Here is a 16,508-nt window from a genome sequence, read left to right as displayed (position 1 = left end):
ATTTTGAGGTGTGTTTTGGATCATTGTTTTATTGTAGGACCCATCCTCTTTTTAACTTCAACTTTTTTACAGATGATGTGATGTTTGCTTCCAGAATTTGCTGGTATTTATTCGAATCCATGCTTCCCTCGACCAGTGAAATGTGCCCTTTGCCACTGGCTGCAACACAACCCCAAAGCATGATCAAGCCACACCCATGCTTCAGAGTTGGAGAGGTGTTCTTTTCCTGGAATTCGGCACCCTTTTTTCTCCAAACATACCTTTGCACATTGTGGCCAAAAAGTTCTATTTTGATTTCATCAGTCCACAGGACTTGTTTGCAGAATGCATCAGGCTTATTTAGATGTTCATTTGCAAACTTCAGATGCTGAATTTTGTGGCTAAGATGCAGGAAAGGCTTTCTTCTGATGACTCTTCCATGAAGGTCATATTTGTTCAGGTGTTGCTGCATAGTAGAACAGTGCACCGCCACTCCAGGGTCTGCTAAATCCTTCTGAAGGTCTTTTGCAGTCAAACAGGGTTTTTATTTGCCTTTCTAGCAATCCAACGAGCAGTTCCTTCAGAAAGTTTTCTTCATCTTCCAGACCTCACCTTGATTTCCACTGTTTCTGTTAACTGCCATTTCTTAATAACATTACAATCTGAGGAAACAGCTACCTGAAAACACTTTGTTACGTTCTTGTAGCCTTCTCCTGCTTTGTGAGCATCAATTATTTTATTATTCAGAATGTGAGGGAGTTGCTTAGAGGAGCCCATGGCTGTTAATTTTAGGGACAAGATTTGAGGAGTCAGAGAATTTATACAGCTTTGAAATCTGCATCATCTGACCTTCCCTAACAAAGAATTTGAACAAGCCACAGCTCAATAAGCTAATTAAGGTCTGGAACCTTGGTAAAAGTTACCTGAGAACTCAAATGTTTTGGAGTGCCCAAACTTTTGCATGGTGTTCCTTTTCTTTTTTCACTCTCCAATTGTACAAAACAAAAATAATACACAATAATACACTTCTTGCAGAAAACGCTGAAAAGAAATGTGTCGTCTTTACCTTTATGACCTTTTGGTGATCAGGTCATCTTCTGCTCACTTAACTATTCACAGTAACCGACATTTTCAGCAAGAGTGCCCAAACTTTTGCATGTGACTGTGTATATATATATATATATATATATATATATATATATATATATATATATATATACAAAGAATATGAGTGATGAGTGGGCGACTTGCCCAGGGTGTATCCCGCCTTTCGCCCGTAGTCAGCTGGGATAGGCTCCAGCTTGCCTGCGACCCTGTAGAACAGGATAAAGCGGCTAGAGATAATGAGATGAGATGAGATGAGAATATGAGTGAAGTAAACAACTGGAAATAAAAATTGGCTTTTAACAAAAATGTCAAGAAACAACAGTCATCATTAATCATTCACTCATGTATAGAGTTTGGTTCTAAAACATGATAAATCCACTGTGATAAACTTGAGAAAAAAAAATTATATACAGTGGGGCAAAAAAGTATTTAGTCGGCCACCAATTGTGCAAGTTCTCCTACTTAAAAAAGATGAGACAGGTCTGTAATTTTCATCATAGGTACACTTCAACTATGAGAGACAGAATGGGGGGAAAGAATCCAGGAAATCACACTGTAGGATTTTTAATGAATTAATTGGTAAATTCCTCGGTAAAATAAGTATGTGGTCACCTACAAACAAGCAAGATTTCTGGCTCTCACAGACCTGTAACTTCTTCTTTAAGAGGCTCCTCTGTCCTCCACTCGTTGTCTGTATTAATGGCACCTGTTTGAACTCGTTATCAGTATAAAAGACATCTATCCACAACCTCAAACAGTCACACTCCAAACTCCACAATGGCCAAGACCAAAGAGCTGTCAAAGGACACCAGAAACAAAATTGTAGACCTGCACTAGGCTGGGAAGACTGAATCTGCAATAGGTAAGCAGCTTGGTGTGAAGAAATCAACTGTGGGAGCAATTATTAGAAAATGGAAGACATACAAGACCACTGATAATCTCCCTCGATCTGGGGCTCCACGCAAGATCTCACCCCGTGGGGTCAAAATGATCACAAGCACGGTGAGCAAAAATCCCAGAACCACACGGGGGGACCTAGTGAATGACCTGCAGAGAGCTGGGACCAAAGTAACAAAGGCTACCATCAGTAACACACTACGCCGCCAGGGACTCAAATCCTGCAGTGCCAGACGTGTCCCCCTGCTTAAGCCAGTACATGCCCAGGCCCGTCTGAAGTTTGCTAGAGAGCATTTGGATGATCCAGAAGAGGATTGGGAGAATGTCATATGGTCAGATGAAACCAAAATAGAACTTTTTGGTAAAAACTAAACTTGTCGTGTTTGGAGGAGAAAGAATGCTGAGTTGCATCCAAAGAACACCATACCTACTGTGAAGCATGGGGGTGGAAACATCAGGCTTTGGGGCTGTTTTTCTGCAAAGGGACCAGGACGACTGATCCATGTAAAGGAAAGAATGAATGGGGTCATGTATCGTGAGATTTTGAGTGAAAACCTCCTTCCATCAGCAAGGGCATTGAAGATGAAACATGGCTGGGTCTTTCAGCATGACAATGATCCCAAACACACTGCCCGGGCAACGAAGGAGTGGCTTCGTAAGAAGCATTTCAAGATCCTGGAGTGGCCTAGCCAGTCTCCAGATCTCAACCTCATAGAAAATCTTTGGAGGGAGTTGAAAGTCCGTGTTGCCCAGCGACAGCTCCAAAACATCACTGCTGTAGAGGAAATCTGCATGGAGGAATGGGCCAAAATACCAGCAACAGTGTGTGAAAACCTTGTGAAGACTTACAGAAAATGTTTGACCTCTGTCATTGCCAACAAAGGGTATATAACAAAGTATTGAGATGAACTTTTGTTATTGAACAAATACTTATTTTCCACCATAATTTGCAAATAAATTCTTTAAAAGTCAGACAATGTGATTTTCTGGATTTTTTTTTCTCATTTTGTCTCTCATAGTTGAGGTATACCTATGATGAAAATTACAGGCCTCTCTCATCTTTTTAAGTGGGAGAACTTGCACAATTGGTGACTGACTAAATACTTTTTTGCCCCACTGTGTGTATATATATATATATATATATATATATATATATATATATATATATATATATGAATGAAAAAAATGGTACCATGAAAACCACTATTTTCTGATTGAAACTTTAATATGGTTGAGTCATCGATATGATGAATCTCCGTCCCTGGCCACTTAGTGTCTATGCCTGCGATGGCTGATCAGCCCGATGTGCGAAGCGCAAACTTGCTGACAGTCAACGCAGACATACTGCGAATCTTGTGAAGCTTGCGGGGCAGTAATAGCAGCATGGCGACGATGACACTGTTCATTCAGCCTGGCAGTCCTTGCTTCCTCAAACAGCTGGCATCCCTTGTTGCAGGTCCTGCGTCACTGAGTCCGATCTTTGGTGGTCTTCTTGAATGGCCCAGGGTCGATCTTGTAGCCCTTCAGAGAAGCTTTAAGGACATCTTTGTAGTGCTTACGCTGTCCGCCCTGCAATCTTTTTCCAGTTGACAACTCGCCGAACATGTGGACTTTTGGAATCCTTTCAGGACCCATGCGCACTACATGCCCGGCCCAGCATAGCTGTGCACGTGTAACAAGCGATTCTACACTTGGGATTTTACAGTGATCTAAAACTGTAGTGTTAGGAACTTTGTCCTTCCAGGTCAAGTTGCAGATCTTGCGAAGGCAGCGTTGATGGAACTGCTCCAACGCTTTGACATGACAACAGTATTTGATCCATGTGTCACAGCCATAGAGGACAGTGCTCAGTACCATAGTCCTGTACACCTGGACTTTTGTGCTTAGCCTTATGCCATGGTCAGACTAGAGGCGGTGTTGCAGCCGGCCATAGGAAGAACCAGCCTTACTGATGTGTGCTGTGATTTCATCATTGATTTTAGCGTTCTGTGCAAGAATGCCTCCAAGATAGCAGAATTTCTCAACCAATTTCAATGCTTCTCCGCACAGAGTGATGGACTGAGAGCATGGTGGTGATCCAGGCCTCGGCTGGTGTAGTAACTCTGTCTTTTTGATGCTGATGGTAAGGCCATATCTGCAGCAAGCTCTTGAAAAATTGTCAACAATGAGCTGAGCATCATCAAAGGAATGGGCGATAAGAGCGCAATCATCCGCATACAGTAGATCCCGGAGTAGCATAGATGACGTTTTGGTCTTGGCCTGAAGACGCCTTAAATTGAAAATGCTGCCATCACTTCTAAAGCGAATCATTACACCTTTATCGCAGTCTTTGAAGGCATCATGGAGCATGGCTGAAAACACAATGCTGAAAAGCAGGGGAGCCATGACGCAACCTTGCTTAGTTCCATTGCCGACGGCAAAAGGTGCAGAAATTGAGCCTTGGTCTACAACACGGCCAACCATGCCATCATGAAACCAGCGGATGATATTGACTATACGGGGAGGGCATCCAGCTTTGGCAAATATTTTCCAAAGACCCTCACGACCCACTGAATCAAAGGCCTTTGTAAGATCAACGAAGACCATGAAGAGCTCCATGTTTTGCTCAACACACTTTTCCTGTACTTGCCTTGCTGAGAAAAGCATATCAGTGGTGCCACGTGAGGCACGAAATCCGCACTGGCTTTCTGGGATTACCTCATCCACAATAGCAGCAGTGAGGCGATTGATGATGACTTTTGCAAGAATTTTACCCGCTATTGCCAGGAGTGAAATGCCGCGGTGATTGTCACAGATGTGTCTGTTACCTTTGTTTTTGAAAAGGTGCACAAACAGGGCATCTTTAAAGTCCTGTGGAACAGCTTCCCTATCCCAGATAACATTAAACAGCTGCATGAGCTCGACTGCAACTGGCTTGCTGCCACACTTGTAGATTTCACCCACCCTGGCATTGAAGTCACCCAGTAACATGAGTTTGTCTGAGCGAGGGACAGCTTGTAAGAGTTTGTCTAGTTCTTCATAGAATTGCTCTTTAGTCTTGTCAGTGTGGGTCATGGTAGGGGCATACGCACTAATTAAGGTGACATAACCAGCTTCTAGGTGAAGATGAAGCGACATAAGGTATTCATTGACCCCATGGGGGACAGAGTCTGAAAGGCTGAGATACTGGTTGTTAATGGCAAAGCCGACTCCAGCTTGTCTGGGTTCATCTTTAGGTCGACCAGAACAGAAAAAAGTGTACCCGGAGCCACTTTCTGTGAGTTGAGAGCTTTCCGGAAGTCGGGTTTCACTGAGGGCTGCAATAGCTATGTTATAGCATTGAAGTTCTTGGGCCACAATGGCTGTACGGTGTTCCAGATTATTTGAATTACCCTGCAGCGTACGAACGTTCCATGCTGCTAAGTGAATCTTTTCCTTACTATTTCTACTGCAGAATTGGATGACCAGACCGTCGTGGTCAACAGCCAAGTCGAAGTGCAGCAAGCTTTTTTTTAGGGGATCTTTTATACCCCCCTCTCCAAATTAGAGAAGGCAGTGCTGTCCCTGAATAGGGCTGCCTTGTCGTCCTGGCAGGATACGAACAGGGGAGTTGCTCCAGGTCATTCCCTGAGTGACCATCACATCAGGGCCACCATACATGTGGACTCGTGACTAGAGGCTTCCAGGAGCATCCTCTCCCTGCCTCCATCGCCACTTATCCCTCGCCGCAGGACTTGCATGGGGTGGAGTATGGTGGAAAAAGTGGCAAGGAAACAAACCTGCACAGTGGGTGATTAAGGTGGCAATGGGTCGTGCAATCCCAGCGACACCCTCTCTTCCTGTCAATCAGCTATGGGTGCAGGTTTGGGAGCCAAAACGTGCACCCACTGAGTGGAGGCGCAGCAGCTGGCCAGTTACCTCATCCAGAGGGCTGCCCTCACAGTAGCTTGCGTTTACTGGGACTTGATTTCAAAGTTTTCCGCTCCGGGTTTTTCTGTAGGGGTTTGCTCCCTTAGCCTTTGACTATCCCTAGCCGTCTACAAGGCAGTAGGAACCATAACCCTGGCTGAGGGAGGCTAAGGGTGTACGGTACTAACACTTGCCCAAGGTGTCCACCCAGGCTAGTGGAGGGAAGGAGGCGCCTTACATCTCCATTCTAGACCGGCTCCAAACAGAGTCTAGCCACTGCCCCAAAAAACCTTTAATATAACTTTAATATAAGAGTATTACATAACTGTTTATATAATATAAACAGTGATATTATATAACTGTTTATATATAGAAACTTTAATATAACAGTATTATATACCCCTCCTTGAATCGACACTTTAAAATGGTGGAGAGGTTTGAGTGCCTCAGTGATTCTAGGAGCTATATTGTTGGGGGCATTTGTCCCTGGTAGGGTCTCCCAAGGCAAACAGGTCCTAGATGAGAGGTCAGACTAAGAGTGATTCTGAAGACCCTTATGAGAGCAAAAGTAAGGATCCGAGTGCCCTCGCCTGGACCAGGGATACTGGGGCCCCACACTGGAGCCAGGCCTGAGGGAGGGGCTCGTCAGCAAGCGCCTGGTGGCTGGGCCTGTCAGTGTGGCCTGGCTGGGCCCAACCCGAATGAGTAACACGGAACCACTCTCTTGTGGACCCACCACCAGCAGGAGGTGCCATAAGGGTCTGGTGCATTGTGGATTGGGTGGCAGCCAAAGGCGGAGGCCCTGGCATACTGATCCCCAACTGACAAAACTGGTTTTTGGGACATTGAATGTCACCTCTCTGGTGGGAAAGGAGCCTGAACTTGTGCGTGAGGTTGAGAGGTACCGACTAGATATAGTTGGGCTCACCTCAACACATAGCTTGGGCTCTGGAACCAACTTCCTGGAGAGGGGTTGGACTCTCTTCCATGCTGGAGTTGCCAACAGTAAGCGGTACCTGGCAGGGGTGGGGCTATTGGTAGCCCCCCAGTTTGGCCCGCTAACATCGGAGTTCCCCCCAGTAAATGAGAGGGTCTTTTCCCTATGCCTTTGGGTCAGGGAATGGTCTCTAACTGTTATTTGTACTTATGCGCCAAATGGTAGTTCAGAGTACCTGGCCTTTTGGAGTCCTTGGGTGGGGTACTAGACAATGCACCATGAGGGGACTCCATTGTTTTACTGGGGGACTTCAATGCTTATGTGGGCAATGATAGTGAGACCTGGAGGAGTGTGATTGGGAGGAACAGCCTGCCCGATCTGAACTCCAGCAATGTTCTGTTGTTGGACTTCTGTGCCATGCATGGTTTGGCCACAACAAACACCATGTTCAAGAATAAGGGTGTCCATAAGTGCATGTGGCATGAGAACACCCTAGACCATAGCTCGATGATTGACTTTATAGTTGTTTCATCTGATCTGCGACCGTATGTCTTGGACACTTGGGTGAAGAGAGGAGCAGAGCTGTCACGTGATCACAACCTGGTGGCGAGCTGGATCAGATGGTGGGGGAGGAGGCTGGACAGACCTGGTAGGCCCAAACATGTAGTGAGGGTATGCTGGAAATGTCTGGCGGAGGCTCCCATCCATCAGATCTTCAACTGCCACCTCCAGCAGAGGCAGCTGACAGATACCGATGGGCCAAGCAGAATGCAGCTCTGGTGGTTGCTGAAGCAAAAACTCTGGTGTGAGAGGAGTTTGGTGAGGCCATGGAAAGTGACTTTTGGTCAGCCTCAAAGAGATTCTGGCAAAGTGTTTGGTGGCTCAGGAAGGGGAAGCAGTGCTCTGTCCTGACTGTTTACAGTGGGGATGGAGTGCTGTTGACCTCAACTGGGGACATTATCCAGCAGTGGAAGGAATACTTCAAGGATCTCCTCAATCCCACCTTCATGTCATCTGAGGAGGATGCAGAGTCTGAGGGCGTTTGGGAGGACTTGCCCATCACAGGGGCTGAGGTTGCCGAGGTGGATAAAAAGCTCCTTGGTGGCTGGGCTCCAGGGGTGGATGAGATTCATCCCAAGCTCCTGAAGGTGCTGGATGTTGTTGGGCTGTCTTGGCTGACACACCTCTTCAACATTGTGTGGAGGTCGGGGACAGTGCCGCTGGATTGGCAAACTGGGATGGCGGTCCCCCTTTTTAAAAAAAGGAGACTGGAGAGTGTGTTCCAACTATAGAGGGATCACACTTTTCAGCCTCCCCAGGAAAGCCTATGCTGGGGTGCTGGAGAGGATAGTCCAGTCAATAGTCGAACCTCGGATTCAGGAGGAACAATGTGCTTTTCATCCTGGTCGTGGAACACTGGACCCACTCTTTACAGTTGCAAGGGTACTGGAGGGTGCATCGGAGTTTGCCCAACTGGTCTACATGTGTTTTGGGAACCTGGAGAAGGTTTACGACCATGTTCCTCATGGTGCCCTGTGGAGGGTGCTTCGGGAGTATGGGGTTTGGGGCCCACTGCTGTGGGCCATTCAGACCCTTTATGAACAGAGCAGGAGTTTGGGTTGCATTGTCGGCAGTAAGTCGGAATCGTTCCCGGTGAATGTGGGATTCCTCCAGGGCTACCCTTTGTCACCGGTTCTGTTCATAACTTTTATGGACAGAATTCTAGGCACAGCCAAGGGGCGGAGGGTGTCCAGTTTGGTGGCCTGCTTTTTGTGGATGATGTGGTCCTGTTGGCTTCATCAATCTGTGACCTACAACATGCACTGGGATGGTTTGCAGCCGAGTGTGAAGCGGCTGGGATGAGGATCAGCACCTCCAAGTCCATGGCCATGGCAATCAGCTGGAAATGGGTGGAGTGTCTACTTCAGGTCAGGGGGGAGTTGCTACCTCAAGTGGAGGAGTTTAAGTAACTCGGGGTCTTGTCTACGAGTGAGGGTAGGGGGGAGTGGGAGTTGGATAGACAGATTGGGGCAGTGTCAGCAGTAATGCAGACACTAAACCGGTCTGTTGTGGTAAAGAGAAAGCTGAGCCAAAAGGCAAAGCTCTCAATTTACTGGTCCATCTATGTTCCCACCCTCACCTATGGTCACGAACTATGGGTAGTGACCAAAATAATGAGATCGTGGATACAAGCAGTTGAAATGAGTTCTCTCAGAATGGTGGCTGGGCTTTCCCTTAGAGACAGGGTAAGAAGCTTGGTCATTCGGGCAAGACTCAGAGTAGAACCGCTGCTCCTCCACATTGAAAGGAGTCAGTTGAGGTGGTTTGGGCACCTTGTCAGGATGCCTCCTGGATGCCTCCCAGGGCAGGTTCTCTGGGCATGCCCCACTGGGAGGAGACCCTGGGGCAGACCCAGGACACATTGGAGAGATTACATCACTCAGCTGGCCTGGGAATGCCTCAGTATTCCCCTGAAAGAGCTGGTGGAGGTGGCTGGGGAGAGGGAAGTCTGGGCTGCTCTGCTTAGGCTGCTACTCCCACGGCCCGGATAAGCGGCAGAAAATGGATGTGTGTGTGTGTGTGTGTGTGTGTACACACACACATACACATATATACATACATATACATACACACACACACACACACACACACACACACATACATATATATATATATATATATATATATATATATATATATATATATATATATATATATATATATATATATATTAGTGTGTGTGTTTCCTCAAACTATCTTTTCATTCTTCCTTCATCCTTTTCCTACCCTCATAAACCTCTCCTTATCCCAACCCAACTTTCCACCCAGCCACTGGCTAGCCCTAAAAAGTGAACCAGGAAGCAACTTTGGTGTAAGACTTCTCATGCCAGTCATACCTCTCTCTTACCCAAGACTCCTATATGGCTTCCTTGTGGCTACACCTGGTAATTTGGGTCTTGTGACACAAAGCTGACATGATGGTGGATCTCCGAGTAGCTAATGGCCCCAGAGGTGAGTGTGCATAATCCACCAGCGTGTGGACATGCTCTGAGAACTCACCAACACTTGCCCCAGCTATGGGTCAAATAATCCATGTCCTTAGGGTACTGCCCTGGTGACTGGACACCAGCTTGCTTAAGGATGGAGGAACTCAATCAATAGAGTCAACAGCCATCCAGGAAACAGTCATACATGACAGTGCCATGGGTAACCTAAGTTGGTGCAGTTTGTAAGTGCAGGAGGCCCACTGAGCGGGATAGCACTGGGGCAGAAGGTAACGGGAACCCACTGCCTTAAATTTTCCTGACAATACCAAGAATGCATAGGTTAAGAAAATTGAAGGAATGAAGGATAACAATTATAACACTGCAAATCTAAATTTTGATTTTTAAAATTTTATTAAAAAAAAAAACAACCTGATTATTTTTTTCCCAAAACACGATAAATCCCTGACATGTGCTTTCCCCCCCAAAAAAAATGCAATAAATCTATTACATCAATTAAAATGATTATTTTTGTGTGAAATATAGCTACAAACAAAGTTGATCAACTCCTATGACAGCCTCTGAACATGGATCATCTCTTATATTGGACCACAGATTTCCCTAAATAACATTCATTTTGCCTACAAGCCCCAATCTATTTTGCACACAAAGGAATGTTAATAGACCAAGTCAGGTGTTTACATTTTTTTTTAAAGGACAAACTTCTTATTCTGAACAATACATTGAGAAGTTTGGACATCTTGTACAGCATGTACAGTTAAATTCATAGCGGGGTGGAACAGAGCTCAATACTTAAGAGAATATGGTGATGCATCGACCTGATTTTGATGGCTTTTGCTACTGTTGAGAACCCTATCATAAGTGCAAGGCAAGGAATCTCATAAACACAACCACTGGACAATGAAATTTGTATCTTTATCTACATAAGATACATGTGGTTTTATCCAGCGCTTATTTTTAATTTAAAAAAAAAAATGACGTGGGATTATTTACAAACACATTTTACACTCACTGGGAGTGCCGCTTTTAGGCAGTGCCTCAATGTATTTATTATATCCACATTCACTGGACATGAGCAATTATGCACTCTGACTGGCTACTCTACTACTAGGATATCAGCTAGATAAGAGCACGATTTCGTGGAATAACTGTTTATGATTAAGTGGCATATCTAGATCCCAGGAGGAGTCAGGTGGCTCAAAGTGAAAAATAACATTGGACCACATTCTCTACTGGAATATAAAACGTGAAGATAAGAAAGATCCCCCCCCACATACACACACATCAATATTATTAATTTATTTTGTTCAAAATCTCCTTAAATATGTCGATTGTCTGTGATGTTGACAGTCAGTTGGAGCTGCTATTACTGTTTCCATATTTGAATGGTGTGCTGTGATTGGTCAGGTGGAGATATTGCATTCTGTGGAAAATCAGTAGTGACGCTTGTTGCGATACAGAAAGAAGGGGGATATACAATGCAGAGAAATGTGGCGAATATCACATTTTGCATAAAATTGATTTGTGAAATTTAAATACCACTCAAATTCCAAACTTCTTTTGGTGGGAACTTGATTTTTTTTTAAATGCCATTTATCACGTTTTGGAACCAAACTCGTCATATATAAAACACTGAAACCACAGAATTGAATCATACTGTCTATACAGCTGCAGGCGTTCCTGTACAAGTGACATTCTGACAGTCCAGACTAAAAGCACAGTCATGCAATAATGCAGAGTTACTACTATGAAAGCAAAACACACACAGAAATTACAACCCCAGAGGAGCCACTCACTGCAGCAACGCTGGCAGGATGAGCCTTTGCTGATCATACAGTTTGCCATTCCAAAACTGGCACCAACACTGGGATTTAATTATTAACGCTCAGCTTCAAGTTCTGCTCATAACACACACACCCTTCCACTGTGATGCACTTTAAAAAAAAACACTACCCGTTTTTATTGCTTATTACATAGCCCTGGCAATTGAGGAAAAAAAAATGACTTGCTCATATTGTGAATTGGAACAGAGTCTATAAAGGGTATTTGTCTGGGATTCTTAAATAAAATTCCTCTGTGACTCAAATGTAATTCAAGACATGCATGCACTTAGCCTTTCAATGCACTGGCACCTTGATAGTTGTATTTGTTAGTGATGCAGTTTGAAAATAAAACTTAAGTAATACCTAGTCTGGAATGAAAGGAATGTGTTTACACCTAAATCAGAGTAGAGTAAAGCAAGAGAGGAAAATGAAATAAAGAATATTGAATGAAATAATGAATATATTGAATATTGCCCTTTGGATCTGAATATTTTCACAGTTTGAGAGGACAGTAACGTGATGTGATCTGCTGTTGTTGCCCATCCACCACGATGTTTGATGTGATACTTTTCTGCTCAACACGGTTGTAAAGAGTGTTTATTTGAGTTACTGTAGCTCTCTTGATAGCTAGACCCAGTCTGGCCATTCTCTCTTCACCTTTCCCATCCACAAGGTGTTTCTGCTTGTAGAACTGCTACTCATTGAACGTTTATTTTTGTTTGGTTTAATTTTGCATACCATTCTGTCCGAATGCATCAGACTGTTGTGAGTGAAAAACCAGCAGTTCCTGAAATACTCAACCAACCAACAACTATACCACAGTCAAACTCACTGAGATCTTTGATATTTTATGTGAATATCAGCTGAATCTTTTGACCTGTAGCTGCATGATTTTGTGCAGAGAGCTACTGATACATGACTGGCTGATTAGATAATTGAATGAATGTGCAGATGGTCCTATGAATTGGTCATCTACAGAGGCACATGTGACTCTGTAGATCAGGGCTGCAGAAGTTAGAAAATATACCAAAAGGTTCTCACAGTACTATTTAACAGTTAATCCATGAAATTGAGTCATACATGAGCTGACAGCCAATGAGGTGGGGGGGACTATTTCTTATCTTCACATTTTATATGATTATTCCAGTAGAGAATGTGGTCCAATGTTATTTTTCACTTTGAGCCACCTGATTCCTCCTGGGATCTAGATATGGCACTTAATCATAAACAGTTATTCCACGAAATCCAGTCATACATGAGCCTGATAGCTGACGAGACGCATAGCATCAAGTCGGCTATAAGCCATGTACGACGAGATTGAGTGGAACAGTTGTTTGATTCTCTCCACATTCACTGGATTTTGAGAAACAGAGCATTTTTATTTTTATTTTTTGCAAATTCAATAAATACAAACTTTGTACAAAATGTCCAACAAAATCATTTCCAGGGATGTGATTTGGGGCTGGTGAAATTATCTGAAAATTTTAGCCGGAGGTCTGGGGGCCACAGGCCCCCAGCTGGTCCAGGGCAGCGCCCTGGTGGGGGGATAAAGTAGTCAATGAACCAAAGTAGTCAAATTTTGAAATGCAAGGTAGAACTGGTAATGTTTTATCATATGAGACCATAAAAAGGTTTTAGAAATCTCAAAATGTAAACAAAACACGTCCGGACAAAAAAAAATGCGTTTTCTGTGAAATTGACTCATATACAGAACTGTACAGTGTTCACTCACTTGAGGATTTTCATATGCAAGAATAAAAATCACTTTTTCACTAAACAACATTCACAAAAAATGTGTTTGCTGAATCCATTCAATCCAATCAGAAGTCTGTGAAGAAGCCAATATCTCTATCTAATATTTCTACTCTACCAATGTCATTCAACTTCAACAAGTTCTTCAATACAGCGTTAACTCACTTGAGGATTTTTCAGTTTGATCACAAAATCCTCAACATACTATTTCCTTTTTGACATGCTCATCAGACCCCATAAAAGGTGTTGACTGATATAGACAGCAGGACGGTGGCCATGGAAGTCGGAATCCGCTAAGGAGTGTGTAACAACTCACCTGCCAAATCAACTAGCCCTGAAAATGGATGGCGCTGGAGCGTCGGGCCCATACCCGGCCGTCGCCGGCAGAACGTGGAGGTGGAGGGGGGGTCCCCCCCCAAGTGGGCCATAAGCCGCAACAAGTAGGCATGAGGAAGGGCTGCTCGCTCTCTCTCACACACACACGGGGGGGGGGGCTGCTCGCGTGCGGGGGGGGGGGGGGGGCTGCTCGCGTGCGCGAGGGGGGGGGGGGGGCTTGCTTTTGAGCAGCTTGAATTGTTCGTCTGTAGCAACCTCTTTCTCCAACCATTCCCAGCGGAACTTGTTTTTCACTATTCTGTCGATTTCTTTAACTCGATTTGAATCTTTACGCTCGATCACGGAGGCTGTCATCTTTCAACTCTTTGTTTGAAGCGAGCTTATGTACAGAGCTATCTAACAAGCGCGTTCATTGGTTGTTACAGAGCGATGGGCCAATCACGTACCTCATTTCATCTCAATGACGGAATTACTGAAAGTCAGAACGAATAGGATACGAATGCGGATTTTTGAGTGAAAAATCGGAAAAAAATTTTTTTTTCAAATTTTGAGGTGAAAAAAGCGGAATTACGCGAATTCGCGGAAAAATCACATCCCTGCATTTCTACTTAGAATGTAAACAAACCGGCGAAATGACAGGAGCAATTTGTGAAAAATGTGATAAAAATTCTTGAAAAAAAGAATTCTTACCATCCAATACTTTCATTCCATACTTTGTTGTTGTTGTTGGGGTTTTTTTTGTATTTTTTGGGGTTTGGTTTTTGAGTAGAGTTTTTGTTTTGTTCTCGGTTGGTTCAGCAACATGCTCCACCATTTTCTTCTTCTTTAGGGTTTTATAGCAGTTGGCAAACCAACTTAAAAGTACATTACCGCCACCTGCTGGGCTGGAGTGTGGAACAGGAGATATTGGAGGGAAAAAAATATTCTTTTAGATATTTCTATTTCTTTTAAAAACTTGATAATGCCATACACTGTAAAACATTTCAGTCTTGTTTAGGTATGTCCACTTACTTTTTCTCTTTAACTCAATGAGCTCTGAAAAGTGTTTTAATTTGAACTTATCTGTGCAAGTTTTCAAAGGTTAGACTTGAATTACTTAGTTGTCTTGACTAATCGAGACTTTTTCTGAGTTGAAACAAAGATAATCATTAAATTGAGTTAACTTGCATTTTCAAGGCAGCAGATGAACTTGCATTTCCAAGTTAAACCAATTTGAAATGTTTTACAGTGTATATCTGACTTGATGTGCTCTGCCATTTTGTTTTTCTCTACTCATGGTATATGAGCTGATATCCAGAGTAGCCAATCAGAGCATGCAATTGCTCTTATCTAATGAATGTGGATAGAATAAAATACGTTAATGTAATACAAAGCCATGCAATCTCAAAAAGACTAGAGAAGATTCTTTGTTTACTCTAACAGTGTTATGAATAAAATCTTCTGTTAGGGATTTGACTATCATGCTGTAAACTGTTAAACTGTTGATATGCCATGTGTGAGATACTCATCAGCTTTCTCCTGTTTCTCCTGCTTTAGTGAGAAAACTCTAAGATTTTAGACTTGTGTTCAAAATAAAAGCGTGTGTGTGTGCGCGTGTGTGTGTCAGTACTGAAGAGGAGATGATGATGATGGCTCCTGGCAGTAGTGATGATGATGAAAACAAAGATGATGTTGGTTGATGGTGGTGAGGTGAATGATGATGATGATGGTTGATCATGATGATTATCATGATGATGATTATGATAAATAATGTGGTGGTAGTGATCATTCTGATGATAGCGATGATAATGTTGGCTCCTGACAGTGGTGATGATTTAAGATGAATATGATTTGGTTGATGGCAGTGATGACTGATGGTTGATGGAATTATAAATATTGCCGATGATAATTGTGATGATGAAGGTTGTGGTGGTATTGATAATCATGATGATGATGATGATGATATTTGTTCCTGACTGTGGTAGTGATGATGATGATGATATTTGTTCCTGACTGTGATGATGATGATGATGATGATGATGAAGGTGGTAGTATTAGTGATCATTCTAATGAAAATAATAACTTTTAATTATAATATTGGTGTGTGATGGTGGCAGTGGTGGTGGTGGTAGAACACAAAATGATTGTAGCTGTAAGAAGTTTCTCACTGTAGAAATCAGGTAATGAACTTTATGCACTTGCATAAACAATTAAATTTCCCCTCACTGCTATCCTGATGACAGGAAATGATAGAGAATGAATATATTAACCAACGGAAGAGTGTACTTCAGAGTCACTGAAGAAAAGAAAAATTGCAAGGATGAGACAGAGAGGATATACAGTATGTTCTCATTCACTTCCCCTGGCGAATAAATAGTAATTATGTAATTATGAGTAGACAAGGGCAGAATAGTCAGTCCTGCTGTTTAACTTTCAAAAAATTTAATGTCACGTAAAAATTAGTGGAAAAAAAACTGCTCTTTCTCCTCAGGCATCTGATGATTAAAAAAAATATCATATATATTTATTATCACTATAAGATTAATTATGAATATTCACACTTGTAAAAATATAAACGGGTGGGAGCAAAGCAAATATTGGATTGTATTTCATGGTTTTTATGATAAACATTAAATGTGCTGCCAGAGTATAGTGGACTGGCCCGAAGACAGACAGACAGAGAGAGAGAGAAAGAGAGATGAGAATATGGAAAATAAAGAGAGAGGTTGATCCAGTTAGAAGAGAAATGAATGCTCTAAAAGTGATTTAAAAGAAAAAGAAATGAGGGAGGAAGACAAAGAATGA

At 43.1% G+C, this 16,508-nt stretch overlaps 1 protein-coding gene across 1 annotated transcript in view; it reads right to left on the bottom strand.

Annotated features, from left to right (window-relative positions):
* The window catches only part of nphs1 (NPHS1 adhesion molecule, nephrin), a 265,377-nt gene that overhangs the window by 34,878 nt on the left and 213,991 nt on the right, over positions 1-16,508 (bottom strand). The window lies entirely within an intron of this gene.

The sequence above is a fragment of the Neoarius graeffei genome, chromosome 17 (genome assembly GCF_027579695.1).
Source record: "Neoarius graeffei isolate fNeoGra1 chromosome 17, fNeoGra1.pri, whole genome shotgun sequence".
Taxonomy (NCBI): domain Eukaryota; kingdom Metazoa; phylum Chordata; class Actinopteri; order Siluriformes; family Ariidae; genus Neoarius; species Neoarius graeffei.
Note: the sequence above shows the minus strand (reverse complement) of the source record. Positions and strands in the feature narration are given on the sequence as shown.